Here is a 20231-nt window from a genome sequence, read left to right as displayed (position 1 = left end):
ATTCGAACGAGAGATCTTTCGGTTACCAGCCCAAAGCTTTTAAACGCTAGGCTACCTGACACTTAGGGTACTGGGCTATAATGAAACAAGAAAATGCTCACCTAGAGGCGGCACTACTAGTGGCCGGTGATTTTAATGCAGGGCAACTGAACTCAGTCTCAACTCATTTCTACCAACATGTCACCTGTGCAGCTAGAACTCTGATCACCTTTACTCCACACACAGAAACGCATACAAAGCTCCCCCTTGCCCTCAATTTGGCAAATCTGACCATAACTATATCCTCATGATTCCTGCTTACATGCAAAAACTCAAACAGGAAGTACTGGTGACGTGTTCAATACGGAAGTAGTCCGATGAAGTGAGACTGTTTTGTCCCCACAGTGACTGTACGTACATAACCCATCCAGAAGCCATGGATTACAGGAAACATCCACACTGAGCTAAAGGCTGGAGCTGCCGCTTTTAATAAAGAGCGGGACAAGTATAAAAATCCCGCTACGACCTCCAATGAGCCATCACAGGCAAAGTGCCAATACAGGACACATATCAGATCCTACTACGCCGGCTCTGATGCTCATCGGATGTGGCGGGGCTTGCAAACTATCATGGATCACAAAGTAAAATCCAGCCACAAGCTTCCCAGTGACGCGAGCCTACCAGATGAGCTAAATTGCTTCTATGCTCGCTTTGAGGCTAGAAACAATTACTCATGCATGAGGGCACCAGCTGTTCCCGGACAACTGTGTGATGACGCTCTTTGTAGCCTATATGAGTAAGACTTTTAACCAAGTTAACATTCACTAGGCTGCAGGGTCAGACGAATTACCAGGACACGTACCCAGAGCATGCGCTGCACAGCTAGAAAGTGTCTTCATTGACATTTTTAACCTCTTCCTGACCCAGTCTGTAATACCTACATGTTTCAAGCAGACCACTATAGTCCCTGTGCCCAAGAATGCCAAGGTAACCTGCCTAAATTACTATCGCCCTGTTGCAGTCACATCTGTAGGCATGAAATGGTTTGAAAGGCTGGTCCTGGACCCACTCCAATTTGCATACCACACAAACAGATGATGCAATCTCTATTGCACTCCAAAAACTGCCCTCTCCCACCTGGACAAGATGAACACTTACGTGAGAATGCTGTTCATTGACTTTAGCTCAACATCATAGTGACTTCCAAGCTCGTCACTAAGCTCAGAACCCTGGGACTAACCATCTCCCTCTGCAACTGGATCCTGGACTTCCTGACAGGCCGCCCCAGGTGGTGAGGATAGGAAACAACACATCCGACACGCTGACCATCAACAAGGGGCCTCTCATGGGTGCATGCTCAGTCCCCTCCTTTACTCTCTGTTCACGTATGACTGCATGGCCAGGCACGACTCCAATACCATCATCAAGTTTGCCGATGACACAACACTTTTAATTTCACCTTTAATTAACCAGGTAGGCCAGGGCGAGAACAAGTTCTAATTTACAACTGCGACCTGGCAAAGATAAAGCAAAGCAGTGAGACAAAAACAACAACACAGAGTTACACATGGGATAAACAAACGTACAGTCAATAACACAATAGAAAATATATGTACAGTGTGTGCAAATGTAGTTAGATTAGGAAGGTAAGGCAATAAACAGGCCATAATGGAGAAAAAAAATACAATTTAGCATTAACACTGGAGTGATAGATGTGCAGATGATGATGTAAAGTAGAGGAGATATTGGGGTGCAAAAGAGCAAGAAAAATAAATAACAATATATGGATGAGGTGGTTGGGTGGGCTATATACAGATGGGCTGGGTATGGGTGCAGTGATCGGTAAGCTGCTCTGACAGTTGATGCTTAACCTCTTGCTCCTACCTGACACGCAGGCGTCCCATCTAGACATCTGGAAATGCAAATGCGCTACGCTAAATGCTAATGGCACTCGTTAAAACTCAAACGTTCATTAAAATACACATGCAGGGTATTGAATTAAACCTACACTTGTTGTGAATCCAGGCAACAAGTCAGATTTTTTAAATGCTTTTGGCGAAAGCATGAGAAGCTATTATCTGATAGCATGTAACACCCCAAAAGACCCGCAGGGGACGTAAACAAAATAATTAGCATAGTCGGCGCTACACAAAACGCACAAATAAAATATAAAACATTCATTACCTTTGACCATCTTCTTTGTTGGCACTCCTAGATGTCCCATAAACACTATTGGGTCTTTTTTTTAATTAAATCTGTCCATATATAGCCTAGATATCGATCTATGAAGACTGTGTGATCAACGAAAAAAATAGCGTTTTATAACGTAACGTCATTTTTTTAAATTAAAAAAGTCGACGATAAACTTTCACAAAACACTTCGAAATACTTTTGTAATGCAACTTTAGGTATTAGTAAACGTTAATAAGCGATCAAATTGATCACGAGGCGATGTATATTCTATAGCTGTACGTCTGGAAATAATGTCCGGGTAAATCTCAACCAAAATATCCGGTCGGAGACCGGAAGAACTGCACTGCCTTGTTTCTGTTTGACCAAGAAACAAATAGTAGGCAAATGACAAGACTGTTGACATCGTGTGGAAGCTGTAGGTATTGCAACCTCGGCCCCATTTAATTTGGTTCACGTTTAACAATTGGTTGAATTGGATATATTTTCCCATTTTCAGTGATCAGATTTTCCTGCACTTTTCGATTAAACGCACGTTCTGTTATAGTCACAGCCGTGATTTAACCAGTTTTATAAACGTCTGAGTGTTTTCTATCCACACATACTAATCATATGCATATACTATATTCCTGGCATGAGTAGCAGTGTGCTGAAATGTTGCGCAATTTTTAACAGAATGTTCGGAAAAGTAGGGGGTAGGAGTAACAGGTTAAAGTTAGTGAGGGAGATATAAGTCTCCAGCTAGAGTGATTTTTGCAATTCGTTCCAGTCATTGGCAGCAGAGAATTGCAATGAAAGGCGGCCAAAGAAGTGAAATATACCTGCTGGAGCGCGTGCTACAGGTGGGTGTTAATATGGTGACCCATGAGCTGAGATAAGGCAGGGTTTTACCTAGCAGAGACTTGTAGATGACCTGGAGCCAGTGGGTTTGGCGATGAATATGTCGCGAGGACCAGCCAACGAGAGCATACAGATCGCAGTGGTGGGTAGTAAATTGGGCTTTGGTGACAAAATGGATGGCACTGTGATAGACTACATCCAATTTACTGAGTAGAGTGTTGGAGGCTATTTTGTAAATGACATCGCCAAAGTCAAGGATCGTTAGGATAGTCAGTTTTACGAGGTATGTTTGGCAGCATGAGGGAAGGAGGCTTTGGTGCGAAATAGGAAGCCGATTCTAGACAAACCAGACACCTAGGTATTTGTAGTTGTCCACATATTCTATGTCACAACCGTCCAGAGTAGTGATGCTATCGGGTTCTCAAAAGGTTCTATAGCTGCACCACCGAGAGCATTGGTTGCATCACTGCCTGGTATGACAACTGCTCGGCCTCTGACCGCAAGGCACTACAGAGGGTAGTGCCTACGGCTCAGTACCTTACTGGAGCAAAGCTTCCCGCCATCCAAGATGTCTATACCAGGCGATGACAGAGGAAGGCCCTAAACATTGTCAAAGACTCCAGATACGCTAGACATAAACTGTTCTCTATGCTTCCACTCGGCAAGCGGTACAGGAGCGCCAAGTCTAGGTCCAAAAGGCTTCTTAACAGCTTCTACCCCCAAGCCAAAAGATTCCTGAACAGCTAATCAAATGGGTTGACAGACCTCTCTTTTACACTGCTGTCACTTCAAATCTACCTAAATATAAACTCAGCAAAAAAAGAAACGTCCCTTTTTCAGGACCCTGTCTTTCAAAGATACATAGAAAAATCCATATAACTTCACAGATCTTCATTGTAAAGGTTTTAAACACTGTTTCCCATGCTTGTTCAATGAACCATTAACAATTATGAACATGCACCTGTGGAAAGGTCATTAAGACACTAACAGCTTACAGACAGTAAGCAATTAAGGTCACAGTTATGAAAACTTAGGACACTAAAGAGGCCTTTCTACTGACTCTGATAAACACCAAATGAAAAGATGCCCAGGGTCCCCGCTCATCTGCGTGAACGTGCCTTAGGCATATTGCAAGGAGGCATGAGGACTGCAGATGTGGCAAGGGCAATAAATTGCAATGTCGGTACTGTGAGACACCTAAGACAGTGCTACAGGGAAAAAAGACGGAGAGCTGATCATCCTCGCAGTGGCAGACCATGGGTAACAACACCTGCACAGGATCGGTACATCCGAACATCACACCTGCGGGAAAGTTGCAGGATGGCAACAACAACTGCCTGAGTTACACGAGGAAAACACAATCCCTCCATCAGTGCTCAGACTGTCCACAATAGGCTGAGAGAGGCTGGACTGAGGGCTTGTAGGCCTGTTGTAAGGTAGGTCCTCACCAGACATCACTGGCAACAACGTCGCCTATGGTCACAAACCCACCATTGCTGAACCAGACAGTACTGGCAAAAAGTGCTCTTCACCGACGAGTCACGGTTTTGTCGGGTTTGTGTTTATTGCAGAGAGAATGAGCGTTACACCGAGGCCTGTACTCTGGAGCAGGATCAATTTGGAGGTGGGGGGTCCGTCATGGTCTGGGGCGGTGTGTCACAGTATCATCGTACTGAGCTTTTTGTCATTGCAGGCAATCTCAACGCTGTGCGTCACCGGGAAGACATCCTCCTCCCTCATGTGGTCCCCTTCCTGCTAGCTCATCCTGACATGACCCTCCAGCATGACAATGCCACCAGCCATACTGCTCGTTCTGTGCGTGATTTCCTGCATGACAGGAATGTCAGTGTTCTGCCATGTCCAGCAAAGAGCCCGGATCTCAATCCTATTGAGTACGTTGGAGGATGAGTGCTAGGGCCATTCCTTCCAGAAATGTCCAGGAACTTGCAGGTGCCTTGGTGGAAGAGTGGGGTAACATCTCACAGCAAGAACTGGCAAATCTGGTGCAGTCCATGAGGAGGAGACGCACTGCAGTACTTACTGCAGCTGGTGGCCACACCCCCAATACTAACTGTTACTTTTGATTTTGACCCCCCTTTGTTCAGGGACACATGATTTAACTTGTTAGTCACATGTCTGTGAAACTTGTTCAGTTTATGTCTCAGTTGTTGAATCTTGTTATGTTCACACAAATATTTACACATGTTAATTTTGCTGAAAATTAACGCAGTTAACAGTGAGAAAATGTTTATTTTCATGCTGAGTTTAAATATTACCTCAATGACCTCGCCTAACCGATGCACCCACACATTGACTCTGTACTGGTACCCCCTTATATATAGCCTCACTAACATTATTTTACTGCTGCTATTTAATTATTATATTTTTTACTTAGGGAATTTCAACGTATCATTGGGTTCTCCAACTTCTAACTTCTAACTTCTATAACTTCAGTTCTACTGCCGCTGCCCTTACCATCCAAAAGACCCAGACCCTTCAGTGGACTGATACCGCCCTGACTGCGATCAACAACTTGAAATGCCTCTTCACCTCAGCTCATGTCCTTCGCCAACCTTATCCGACACTTCATTTCACCCTGGATGTGGACGCCTCCATAGTAGGATTGGGAGCCATATTCTCTGTGGGTGAGAATACCTCACAAATCACATCCCTGTGCCTTCTTCTCCAGGAAGTTATCCCCCCGCTGAGAGGAATTACGATGTGGGGACAACATCCCTTTTTCATCCTAACATATCATTGTAATCTGGAATATATCAGAGGGGCCAAGAGGTTAAACTCCAGGCAAGCCCGCTGGGCACTCTTCTGCACACGCTTACATTTTCATGTTACTTACATCCCTGGAAGGAAAAATATAAAAGCTGAAGCTCTCTCCCACCAGTTTGACCTTCCGACCAGTAACTCAGACCCTATACTCATTCTTCCTTCTTCTTGCATTATGTGACTGGTACAGTGGGAGCTTCACGCTGCCATAGAAGAAGCCCTAACCTCAGACCCAGCTCCTCCTGAGAGACCAGCTGGGAAGAGGTACGTATCAGAAGCTGTTAGACCCCAACTGATGAAATGGTGACACACGTCCTTGTGGTCAGGACATCCGGACATTACACAAACCACCAAAATTCTAGCCCGGAAGTTCTGGTGGTCCTCACTGTCATCCGACATAAGGGATTACGTACTGTCCAGTCTGCACCCAAACCAAAAGCCCTCGTCATCTCCCTTCCGGGAAGCTTCAAGCTTTGCCAATCCCTCACAGACCCTGGTCCCACATAGCTGTTGACGTCATCACAGACCTTTCTGAACCTTCTGGTAACACCACCATCCTTGTCATAGTAGACGATTTTTCAAAAATGTGTCGTCTGGTTGCTCTTCCTCATTTACCTAACGCCATGGAATTGGCGGAGTGTATGTTCCGTCTGTATGGGATTCCGGAGGACATCATCTCTGACCACGAGCCCCAGTTCGTCTCCCGGGTGTGGCGAGCCTTCTGTGACCGACTGGGGGGTCGCCCTCAGCCTCTCCTCAGGGTAACACCCCCAGACCAAAGAGCAGACGGAACGCCTGAACTAAGAAATAGGGAAGTACATCCGCCAAAAATGTTCTGCCTCTCCACACAATTGGAGTCGGTATATGGCCTGGGCCGAATACACTTAGAACGCACTGATACCACCACCTTACTCTGATTCAGTGTGTCCTTGGTTACCAACCCCCCATGTTTCCCTGGGAGTTCGGTGTTGTGAGCGGGTATGGGAGACCGCTCACCGGCATCTGCAGAAAGCCTCTAATACCCAGAAACGCTTTGCCGACAGACGCCGCCAACCTAAGCCACTCTTTCACCCAGGACAGCGTGTGACAATCCGGCTCTGCCTCCCCTGCAAAAGTTCTGTCCTTGCTTCCTTGGTCCCTTCAAGATAACCCATCGCATCAAGCCTGGCACGTACCGCCACCAGTCACCCCTCAGTATAAAATCTCCTTGTCCTTCCATGTGTCACCTACAGTCCTCACCTACAGTCCTCTTCATCCTACAGTCTCTACCCGCAGTGCTCCCCCACTGTTGGACGTCGGAGTGGAACCTGCCTACGTCATACGGGTCATCCTTGATTCCAAACTCCTGAGAGGTCGCATCCACTACCAAGTGGACTGGGAATGTTTTGAGCCTGAAGACCTGTCCTGGGTCCCCGACCAAGACATCCTCGACCCAGAGATGATTCAGGCATTTCACCATAACCATCCGGATCGTCCCACTCCCCGACCTTGGGGTCGACCCCCGAACAGACCCACTGGACATCAGCCTTGACGCAGAACGTCGGGTCAGTCCCCGACCTCGTCAAACCAGCCTGCCGGACCTTCGCCCCTGAGGTATGCGTCCACTTCTGCTCCCCCGCCCGCTCCACCCTCCGGTGCTGTTGGGGTCGTCAGGAGCCTCCCTTGAGGGGTACTGTAAGCTTCTGCTTTTCTTTTATTAGTTAACCTTTTGTTTTTTGTGTTCTGGAACGTAGCCCTGTCATTCATTTTTGTTCATTGATTTCACATGTATTCATTTCTAACCTGGTCTCATCAGCTCCCTATTTAGTACAGTTCTTTCTGTTTGTATGGTTGTGAGGTATTGTTTGTTTTTGACTTACCTACCTTTTTTTGACCATTACCTGTGACCACGATTTCTTCTATGAAGGCTTAATAAACATCTGCTGCGCTCAGCGCATGAATCTACACATTTTTCTCCCTGAGTATTGATTACATAATGCCCATGATTTTGGAATGAGATGTTCGACGAGCAGGTGCCCACATACTTTTTGTCATGTAGAGTGCTTCAATGATTACTTCATTGGCAAAGTGGGCAAAAGTAGGCAGGAAATGTCAACAACCAACAGTGAGCCATCATATTCATGCATGAAAAAAACTAACAATGAAAAAGCATTGTAAGTTTGAATTTGTAAAATTAGTGTGGGAGAGGTGGAAAAAATAAAGTTATCAATCAATAATGACAAAACTCCTGGCATTGACAACTTCGATGGAATGCTAATGAGGATGGTAGTTGACTCTTTGGCAACTCATATCTGTCATATGTTTAATTTAAATCTAGAGGAAGGTATTTGTCCTCAAACCTGGAGGGTAGCAGAAGTAATTACGCTAACCAAGCGTGGTAAAGCAGCCTTTACTGGTTCTAACAGCAGACCTATCAGCTTGCTGCCAGCTCATAGCAACTGTTAAAAAATGACCAAACACAATGCTATTTCTCTGTAAACAAATTAGCAGACTCAGCATGCTGTTGAGGTCAGAAGTTTACATAGACCTTACCCATATACATTTAAACTCAGTTTCACAATTCCTGACATATAATCAGAGTAAAACGTTCCTGTTTTAGGTCAGTTAGGATCATTAGCATTTAAAACGTCAGCATAATAGTAAGGAAGGATTTATTTCAGCTTTCATTTCTTCCATCACATTCCCAGTGGGTCAGAAGTTTTACATACACTCAATCAGTATTTGGTAGCATTGTCTTTCATTTGTTTAACTTGGGTCAAACGTTTTGGGTAGCCTTCCACAAGCTTCCCGCAATAAGTTGGGTGAATTTTGGCACATTCCTCCTGACAGAGCTGGTGTAACTGAGTTAGGTTTGTAGGCCTCCTTGCTCGCACATGCTTTTCCAGTTCTGCCCATATTTTCTAAAGGATTGAGGTCAGGGCTTTGTGATGTGACTACAATACCTGGACTTAGTTGTCTTTAAGCCATTTTGCCAGAACTTTGGAAGTACACTTGGGGTAATTGTCCATTTGGAAGACCTATTTGTGACCAAGCTTTAACTTCCTGACTGATGTCTTGAGATGTTGCTTCAATATATCCACATACTTTGATTCGATTGTGAAGGGCACCAGTCCCTCCTGCAGCAAAGCACACACACTACATGATGCTGCCACCTCCGTGCTTCACGGATGGTGTTCTTCGGCTTGCAAGCCTCCCCCTTTTTCCTCCAAACATAACGATGGTCATTATGGCCCAACAGTTCTATTTTTGTTACATCAGACCAGAGAACAGTTCTCCAAAAAGGACGATCTGTGTCCCCATGTGCAGTTGCAAACCGTAGTCTGGCTTTTTTTGGACGGTTTTGGAGCAGTGGCTTCTTCCTTGCTGAGCGGTCTTTCAGGTTATGTCGATATAGTATTCTTTTTTTCTGTGGATATAGATACTTTTGAACCTGTATCTTCACAAGGTCTTTGCTGTTGTTCTGGGATTGTTTAACATTTTTCGCACCAAAGTACATTCATCTCTAGGAGACAGAATGCTTCTCCTTCCTGAGCAGTATGATGGCTGCATGGGGTTTATACGTGCGTACTATTGTTTGTACAGATGAACGTGGTACCTTCAGGCATTTGGAAATCACTCCCAAGGATGAACCAGAGTTGTGGTCTACAATTATTTTGTGGTCTTAGCTTATTTCTTTTGATTTTCCCATGATGTCAAGGAAAGAGGCACTGAGTTTGAAGGTAGGCCTTGAAATACATCCACAGGGACACCCCCTATTGAATCAAATGATGTCGATTAGCCTATCAAAAGCTTCTAAAGCCATGCCATAATTTTCTGGAATTTTCCAAGCTGTTGAAAGGCACAGTCAACTTATTGTATGTAAACTTCTGACCCACTGGAATTGTGATACAGTGAATTATAAGTGAAATAATCGGTCTATAAACAACTTTTTGCAAAGACTACTTGTGTTCTGCACAAAGTAGATGTTCTAACTGACTTGCCAAGACTATAGAGTGTTAAGAAGACATTGTTATTATTGATCATAACCTGTTGAACATTTTATGGCTTTTCAACCTCTGCCATATCATGAATTCAGAGCTATTTATCTAATCGAACCCAGAGGGTATTCTTTTAATGGAAGCCTCTCTCATTTCAAACATATAGGTTGTGGTGTACCACAAGGCAGCTCTCTAGCCCCTCTACTCTTTTCTATTTTTACCAATGACCTGCCACTGGCATTAAACAAATCCTGTGCGTCAATGTATGCTTATGTGTCAGCAACCACAGCTAATGAACTCTTAACAAGGAGTTGCAGTCCGTTTTGGATTGAGCATTGTATTTGTTACAAATCATTATCCAAGAGACATGACCGGTTCTGATCTTCATTGTAATCAGAGGGCTAATATAAATACTATGCATGCCAGTCTCTATTAGATACGAGTTGAGGAGAGACTGACTGCATCACTCCTTTTTATATGAAACAATGTGTTACATTTCTAATTGTTTACATAGTCAAATCCAATTAGAGGTGTTTGCCTCTGCCCTTCTCTTTAGAGACTGTGCGGGAGTTATTTCCCGCACAGAGCATGATCCTGAGAAGGAGGACAAACTTAGTGACGATTAGAAATCTTCTCTTTATCGTTCCAGTCCAGACCAGGGAAGCTTTCAAAATCTTAACTCTAGCTGTTTGGTCCGAAACTGATTCACAAATCATAGGAATTTGTCAAGCTATGAAGACATTCTCCCCCTTTGAGTCTAGCGTTGCTATGCAACAGTTGCCTTGGCAACATTTCTCCCTTATGGCTAAAGCTAGTGTGAGAACCATGCTAACAACAAACATTTTGGGATAAATCTGAAGAAAAACTGCACTCTACCCACAACTTCTTTGCTAGATTCATGATAGTGTTGTTAGACAAAGCAAGGAAAGTGAACTCTGTGAAGCATTTATTTGGGCTGCAATCTGAGGTGCAGTTAACTCTAAATGAACTTAACTCTGGGTCTTCCTTTACTGTGGCGGTCCTCATGAGAGCCAGTTTCATCAAAGTGCATGAGGGTTTTTGCAACTGCACTTGAAGAAACTTTCAAAGTTCTTGAAATTTTCCGTATGGACTGACCTTCATGTCTTAAAGTAATGATGGTCTGTCATTTCTCTTTGCTTATTTGAGCTGTTCTTGCCATCATATGCACTTGGTCTTTTACCAAATAGGGCTATCTTCTGTATACCACCCCTACTTTGTCACAACACAAACGCATTAAGAAGGATAAAATTTAACAAATTAACCTAAGGCACACCTGTTAATTGAAATACATTCTAGGTGACTACCTCATGAAGCTGGTTGAGAGAATGCCAAGAGTGTGCAAAGCTGTAATCAAGACAAAGGATGGCTACTTTGAAGAATCTCAAATACAAAATGTATTTTGATTTGTTTGACACTTTTGGCTACTTCATTATTCCATATGTGTTATTTAATTGTTTTGATGTCTTCACTACAATGTAGAAAATTGTAAAAATAAAGAAAAACCTTGAATGAGTAGGTTTGTCCAAACTTTTGACTAGTACTGTATACATACATGCAAACAGACTTATACACTCAAACGCTTACTCAAGTTAGCACACACACACACACAAACACACACACACACAGACTGACTGCATGAAAACAGACAATACTGTACCAAGGAAAACATTCCTAATCACTGACTCATTATATGAAATCTTACTATGCCTATTTTTAAAAAGGGGGGGGAAATCACTTCCCCTAAGTTTGACTCATTCCAGCAATCATACTCCACTTAAGAAAACTAGCAGCTGTGTTTACTTCAGTTACTTATGTACTTTCTCTCGTTATATCACTCTCTTTCTCACTCGCTCTCCCCTTTTCCCTCTCTCCCTCGCCCCTCCACACAAATGCACAGTTTCTCTTAAACCACTGTTATTCTCATTTCATTTTCAGCTAATACAGTCTCTGTGGTTTAGCGACTTAATTGAAGGAGTTATGGTCCATAACGTGAACATGCATTTACATGGCTGCGGCCTTGTTAAAACTAAACCAGGGCTACGTCCCAATGGTACCCTATTCCCTTTATAGTGCACTACATTTTATAGTGCACTATATAGGGAATCGGGTACCATTTGGGATGTACACAAGCTCTGGCATGCCAAATGCTCTTCAAATGGATTCCACATGTTGTTTGCATAATTTCCCCCCCCTAACACTTGACCTACAACTGGAATCAATGTTCACACTGATCTGTACGGCATCCGTGCACAAGGCTGCTGAAGTTAGCTGTGCAGTATGTATGTAGCTGGTTTTCTGAAAAATACAACAGAGTGGCAAGCAGTTTCGTAGAATGAAAGTAAATAACTCGGCAGTTAACACCTTGGACCTGTTCAACTAATCTTCAAAATGGTGTCTCTTTCTTTCTCTCTCTTTCTTTTTCTCTCTCTCATTCCTTATTTTTCTTTCTTTCTCTTGCTCTCTTTCCTTTCTTTCCCTCCCTAACTTCCTCACTTAATCATCAGTCTTACATAGTCTGATTAGTAAAAAGAAGAGTCATGGCCTCCCAAGTGGTTCAGCGGTCTAAGGCAATCCATCGCAGTGTTGTGGCGTCACTACAGCCTGGGTTTCGATCCCAGGCTGTGTCACAACTGGCCGTGACTGGGAGTCCCATAGGGTGGCGAACAATTGGAGCAGCATCTTCCGGGTTTGGCCGAGGGGGCTTTACTTGGCTCATCGTGCTCTAGCTACTCCCTGTGGCGGGCTGGGCACCTGCAGGCTGAATAGGGTTTCCTCTCACACATTGTTGCAGCTGGTGGGCTGGTGTTAAGAAGCACGGTTTGGTGGGTCATGTTTTTGAGGACACAACCTTTACCTCTCCTGAGCTCTTTGGAGAGTTGCAGCGATGAGACAAGATCATAATTGGATATAATGAAATATGGGAAAAAATGAAGAGTTCCATTCATATAATTTTTACCGATATAGTCATGTCAGATCTGTGATTACTTCCACAGTATAGGAACTGTGGGTGTCATCATTCCTAGTGAGTCACCTCAGGACAGGTCTCCCAAAATCATCTTCAGGATAAGTTTCGGAAAACGTTTGGGAAACAAACTGGGCCCAAACCAGGCCGAGGATCCTTATTAACCAGGAAGCCCCTAACTTTTAAACCCAAACATTGAGGATTTCGGGGGAATGGATGTGAACGTAAAGTGCTATGTTTTTCACTGTTGTAGAAGTTGTTGTCTTTTTATTCCATGCACCATGGCTAGACTAAGGTCACAGTGTTTGCACTGTCGTTCAATGTATGCTCTGTTGTTTTTCCTTGATTGTCACTTTTCTGCTATCTGTTGCAGAGTTCCATAATGCATTTTCTGTCTTTCCTCAAGAAAGACAGGCTTGTCTATGTCTGATTCCACAAAAAGTGGGCTAGCACTCTCACTCTTCCTCAGTCCAGTCCATAACTAACACACTGGCCCAGAAAATTAGAGGATTTCACACTTATTCGACAAGAGAATCTGAAGATGATGCTAATGTTTCTGCCTGTGTCAACAAATATAGCAAGACCCTCTTCCCCCCCCACACACACACTTTAAAGTACTACGTAAGTAGGTTTTGGGGTAGCTGTACTTCACTTGATTATTTATATGTTTGACAACTTTTACTATTATATCACTACATTCCTAAAGAAAAATGACATTTTACTCCATACTTTTTACATGACACCCCAAAAGTACTCTTTACATTTGAATACTTAGCAGGACAGGAAAATTATCCAATTCACACACTTATCAAGACAACACATTGTCATCCCTTCTGCCTCTGATCTAGCGGACTCACTAAACACAAATTATGTCTGAGTGTTGGAGTGTGTCCCTAGTTATCCATAAATCTTTAAAACAAGAAAATGGTGCCGTCTGCTTTGCTTAATACAAGGAATTTGAAATGATTTATACTTTAACTTTGACTTTTGGTAAATAAGTATACTTTAGACACATACAACGCCCTCTCTGTGCTCAGGGGCCATCACATACACAGGCCAGGGCCATCCCACAATGCACACTACGTGAGGGGGGAGCATTCCCCTCTTGCCTCTCCCCTTACGCCTCTGCCCTTCGCTCAACGTAGCCGGATTCTTGCCTCCAACAGATGAGATAATCTACTACATACTGTGCTCTACAGTATACAAACATTAATTAATCCAGATTACATTCATTAACAGGTGTCTGCTATTGGATGAGGTTAGTTAACCCCTTTTACTGTCTATTCAGGGTTAGGGCTAAAATATGGGTTAGAAGTAACTTTTTAAAGGGATAGACCTAGGGATAGGGTTTAAGGTTTGTTTTTCTGCAAAAACAGTATGGGTTTATAGCTCCTGCTCTTTTAAGCCTCGTTGTGGCCATCTGTGGGTACTTCATACCTTGCCAGGCTGAATCTGGGACAGCAACTGCGTCAGATCTACAAATCACCATTAGCTGCTAAGCAATGAGGTAGACCCATCCATGTGGTTTGCAAATCAGTGAACCTGTGCAACATATGCTCAGTTAATAGCCTACAAATGAACAGAGGTCACATGTATCAAAATACACAGCAGCCATTTGGAATGAACAAAATAGTGTTTTTGAGAAACATAAATGTTATTTGCTGAAATTAATCTGTTCCATGAAAATGTGGAAAAAATAATTGGCATGCCGATCAGTTTAAATCGTATGTTAAACTGTAAGCTTCCCCAAACTTGAAACTCACGAGCTGCCTATGGTCTTTACCATTACACCCACTATTACACCGCACGCACATAGGAGGTCTTACCAAGTAACCATAACCTTGTTAATATCAAGTTACCTGCGGTAACGCCAGCTCATTGCTAACACCAGTGAAGCTTGCATTGTGATGCAGAACAATGGGCTGGGAATAGAACATTCGGAAGGAGAGAAGGTGCTCAATAGAACTAATAGGAGCCCACAGGGTGAAAACTGCCTAAAATAAGGCCTGTTTTTCCGCTATTACTTCAAAACTATGGCAAGCAGCTGGAACACATGTTAATATTATGAAACTGAACTCCATGGCAGATGCAATGAAGTAATTTTCATCAGAAAACAGCGTTCTGAAAACCTTAATCTGTCCAGCCTATTATGACAATGTACACAGAACAAAAATATAAACGGAACATGCAACAATGTCAAAGATTTTACATAGTTACAGTTCATATAAGGAAATCAGTATATTGAAATACATTCACTAGGCGCTTATTTATGTATTTTACATGACTTGGTCAAATATTTACCTTAAAAAAAGTAGGGGCATGGATACAAAAAAACAGTCAATATCTGGTGTGACCACCATTTGCCTCATGCACCATTTGCCCCGTAGCTTATGCCTGCCCATACCATAACCCCCCCCACCACCATGGGGCACTCTGTTCACAAAGTTGACATCAGCAAAACCCCTGCCCACACGACTCCATACACACTGTCATCTGCCCAGTACAGTTGAAACCAGGATTCATCCATGAAGAGCACAGTTCTCCAGCGTGCTAGTGGCCATCGAAGGTGAGCATTTTGCACACTAAAGTCGGTTACGATACCAAACTGCAGTCAGGTGAAGACCCTGGTGAGGATGACGAGCACACAGATACGCTTCCCTGAGACAGTTTGTCCAGACATTATTTGGTGGTGCCAACCCACAGTTTTATCAGCAGTTAAGTTGGCTGGTCTCAGATGATCCCGCAGGTGAAGAAGCCGAATGTAGAGGTCCTGGGCTGGCGTGGTTACACATGGTCTGTGGTTGTGTGGACGGTTGGACGTAATGCCAAATTCTCTAAAACAATGTTGGAGGCAGCTTATGGTAGAGAAATGAAAATTCAGTTGTCTGGCAACATCTCTGGTGGTTATTCCTGCAGTCAGCATGTCAATTGCACGCTCCCTCAAAGCTTGAGAAATCTGTGGCATTGCATCATTTTCTTGATATGCCACACCTGTCAGGTGGATGGATTTTCTTGGCAAAGGAGAAATGCTGGCTAACAGGGATGGATGTAAGCAAATTTGTGCACAACATTTCAGAGAAATAAGTGTTGTGAGCGTATGTAACATTTCTATGATCTTTTATTTCAGCTCATGAAACATGTGACCAACATTTTACTTGTAATGTTTATATTTTAGTTCAGTGTATGTTGTCTTAGAATACTGTACATGTAGCATTCCATAAGATTACATCTGACAACAACGGTTCCAATTTGTGTCACTGTTATTACACTGTGTCAGGCAGATGATGCCATAGGTGGCAGGATCCTGTAGAGCAATTATAATTGGACTGGAATGAACCCTGTAGACCGTTACACTGTTGCTGGCTTCATGTGCTAGTGGGACACAGGAAACTTGGAACTGGTAAGTCTGATATGATTGTGTTCAAGTTCCTTTGAAGTTGGAACAATTCTTCAACCAATACAATTTTAGCTAGCTTGATAAGCTTGCTAACATTGTTAATTATAATGTTAACTAGCCTGCGTAATGTTGACAATATGAACAGACTAGTTACCTTATCCATATTGATAAGGTTGTAATTTTCAAAAATGTAAAAGGTGAAAGGTGAAACATCACAACTCTGCAATTTGGGTATCAAAATGTACTCAAGAGTTTTCCACTTGTAATTCTGACTTTGGAGGGTCATTGTAGTGAAATGTCCCACTGGAAAGTAAGAGCTTTTGATAACTCCGATAGCACGTGAACTCAGCAAAAGTCTGTTACTGATTGGACAAGTAGACTGCTGATTGATTAGATGTGGCTGTGTCAATTGCTGATAGATACTTTTAATTGATTAGACAGATAGACTAGGTCCGCTGGTGATTGGACAGATAGACTGTGTTTGTTGCTGATTGGTCATTTTTAATTGAATCTCTAGGCTGATCTCTATATATCTATTTGGTATGGAACTACTAATAGCAGCCTAGAAAGGAAATCAAAATATACTGAAGGAGATTGATAGATTGATAGCGGTGGCGGGATTACAAGCTTAGTCAAATGGTCATAAACCTAATTTCATCTTCAATTTGTATTCTATTATATTTTCTCCAAATCATTGAACGTGATCTACTGTGTCTTTGTTCCATAACATTCAGTAACCTATGTGAAGTACATAACTTTGGGCCAGTTTCCCAGACAGAGATTCAGCCTTTTTCTGGACGAGAAAGGTATTTCAATGGAACTCTCCATTAGGCATTAGTTTTTGGTTCCAGGATTAGGCTAAATGTTTGCCCAAGACTATGTTGTGTATAAATGTTTATAATATTTGCAATAAAAATGTATTGATTAAATATGACTTTTAATACATTTGACAATTATGTTTAGTGTAAATGCTAAGGCACGTAATTTACCCCCTCTAAAGTGTACTATTGCTGAGTGAAAGGGGCCCATGGTAAATGGATTTAAAGTGAAAGTTGAAATGATCACTAATCTGGCTCCATGAATACCCTTGAGCAGCACACACACACACACACACACACACACACACACACACACACACACACACACACACACACACACACACACACACACACACACACACACACACACACACACACACACACACACACACACACACACACACCCCGTGGCTGTCACAGTGTTGAAGGCAGGGACGGCCTCTCTCCAGCACAGGGGTAAAGTCACGCAGGTCAGTACTCAGTTTCCACATCAGACCCAGGAACAGGGGCCAGAGTCTCCCAACTCCCTCCCTCCCCAGTCCCCTGGGGGGCCCCTCCTTGCCTTTCCCTGACCCCCAACCCCCAGTGTACAAATGCCTTTGCTGACAGCTCTGGCCCAGTCCTCTGTAATTGAAAAGAACAGGCCAGGGCCAGCCCCCAGCCACCCCACCACACATCCCCCACTCAGCCACCCTACCATAGCCCTGCCTGTGTTGAGTTGAGCCTCTGAGCCCAGTGACAGACACCCATCAATACCAATGATTATTACCCCTCTGGAAGTCAGAGTCACTGCCGATGACATCCAAGACACCAGCCATGCAACACCCGCCCAACGCATATACGTACACACACACATACTAACACACACACACACACCTCCCCCTCAGTGTCCTTCCTCTGCTACCCGAGCTTCTGAATGTTTAACCCATTGCGAACAGCCCTGTCTCTCTCTGTGGTTCTGCTGCTTCTTTACGGGAGGCAAACAAGGCTGTCCTACACACACACGTACACACTCACTCACAGAAACACACAAGCAGCTATCACATGCAAAAAAAGCTGTGACAACCAGCAAACTTTTTGGGCAATTCCTAAGGAGTTTGGATCCTGCACTATTTCTCCTGACAGTCTCCTACTATACTGTACTCTCACCCAAATCTTCACCAGCTAATTTAGTAAAAACTATTTCTCAAACACAGAAGAAAAAACAATGACTTCAATCTATACAACACTATTGCGTTAAAACAAGCTAAAGCACTGCCAAGAACACATGACAGAGGTTGAAGCAGTATTTAAATGCATCACAACCTGTGGTTATGCTGATGTCTACAGTCATTCCTCATTATAATCATCTCACAGCTTGTGCATTCACATCGAAAATAGGTGTTACAAGTCCAGTCCCTAGCAGTGTTACACTGATTCAGTTTCCTTCTGACAGCAACCCAACACAATGGCATGCATGGTCAGCCAGCCAGCCAGTGTGCGGTAGGTACCTAGGTAACAAGGAGTTGTCAAATGTGGTTCAGCTATGACAGCTGAACCACACACACACACACACACACACACACACGCACACTTAGACACAATCCCACAAACATGACAAATGTGAACCACAGCATGAGAAGAAAAGGAGTAAAAATGTGCACAGACCTTGTCAGAAGCTGCAGAGCCGTAGGAAACAGTTCTCTTCTCCAGTCCTATCTCTCGCTCCCCTATCTCTCTCTCTCTCTCTCTCTCTCTCTCTCTCTCTCTCTCTCTCTCTCTCTCTCTCTCTCTCTCTGTGTGTGTGTGCACAGCTCCCTCCCCTTCTGTCGCTCAGCTGCTGAGCTCTCGCAGTTCTCAGGAAATGAATGGGGAGCTGCACAGAGAACTGTTGTACTTGCAAATGACTTAGCCTGCCCGCCCATGTCACATGATCAGCTAAATGTAGGGTGGGCCAGTGGGTGGAGGCTTCATAAGCAATGGGAAGACAATATACTCTAAGCTTGAACAGCATGCATCGAATTACACAGGGCCCCTCGTGGGAGGTTTCCAACACTTCCGTGGTCCACTCAGGCAGCCAGGCAGGCAGCGTTCTCTCTCTCAATTTAATTCCAATGAAAGGGCTTCATTGCCATTGGAAACATATGTTTACATTGCCAAAGCAAGTGAAATAGACAATAAACAAATGTGAAATAAACTATCAGAAATTAAAAGTACACAGTACACTCACAAACGTTTCAAAAGAATAGAGACAATTCAAATGTTATATTAATCAAGGATGGTAAAAGCACTCCCTGTGATCGTTCAAGATTGACGTCGAAATTGGACATCTATTGATGTCCTGAGGACGTCGGGAAATGTCTTCAAAAACCAGCCACTAGGGGAAACAGGGAGTGCTTTCACCATCAAGTAGGCTTGGGTAATCCCATGACTTTGGATCAGAAGGTTGTGTTTTCAATCTCAGTCGTGGACACTGGTTTTGTATTTTTTGTTGTAACCCTATCCCAAACCTTAACCATTTGGAATAAGTGTCTAAACTACGTGTTTCAACCCTATCCCAAAACGTAACCCTTACCTTAACCATTTGGAATGAGTGTCTAAACTACGTGTTTTAACCCTATCCCAAAACGTAACCCTTACCTTAACCATTTGGAATGAGTGTCTAAACTTAGTGTTTTAACCCTATCCCAAAACTTAACCCTTACCTTAACCATTCGGAATGAGTGTCTAAATGTAACTCTTGACTTTCTAAATTTGACGTGTAGAGAAATGGAATGTGAAAGTGCAGCAGGATGAACGACAGAGCCGAGAATTGATGAATTCTGCAGTGAGACTGTGAGAGTTGGTTGATATTATGGCTATGGACAGTGTTGTAAACATGTGCAAATAGTTGAAGTACAAAAGGGAAAATAAATAAACATAAATATGGTTTGTATTTACAATGGTGTTTGTGCTTCACTGGTTGTCCTTTTCTTTTGGCAACAGGTCACAAATCTTGGTGATGTGATGGCACACTGTGCTATGTCACCTAATAGATATGGGAGTTTTTCAAAATTGGATTTGTTTTCAAATTCTTTGTGGGTCTGTGTAATCTGAGGAAATACAGTGCATTCAGAAATTATTCTGATCTGTTCTGCTTTTCCCACGTTTTGTTATTCTAAAATGGATTAAATGAATTGTTTTCCTCATCACAGCTACACACAATACCCCAAGATGAAAAAGTGAAAGCAGGTTTTAAGACATTTTTGCAAATCTATTACAAATAAAAATCAGAAATAGCTGATTTA

General features: G+C 43.2%; 1 protein-coding gene across 1 annotated transcript in view; it reads right to left on the bottom strand.

Annotated features, from left to right (window-relative positions):
* Positions 1–18820, bottom strand: part of LOC118367222 (Krueppel-like factor 12) — a 166126-nt gene extending 147306 nt beyond the window's left edge. The window contains exon 1 of the mRNA XM_052493986.1: positions 18613–18820. The gene's annotated coding sequence lies outside the window, so the exon portion shown is untranslated. The remainder of the gene's footprint in view (positions 1–18612) is intronic.
* Between the last annotated feature and the right edge of the window lie 1411 nt (positions 18821–20231).

The sequence above is a fragment of the Oncorhynchus keta genome, chromosome 34 (genome assembly GCF_023373465.1).
Source record: "Oncorhynchus keta strain PuntledgeMale-10-30-2019 chromosome 34, Oket_V2, whole genome shotgun sequence".
Classification (NCBI taxonomy): Eukaryota; Metazoa; Chordata; class Actinopteri; order Salmoniformes; family Salmonidae; genus Oncorhynchus; species Oncorhynchus keta.
Note: the sequence above shows the minus strand (reverse complement) of the source record. Positions and strands in the feature narration are given on the sequence as shown.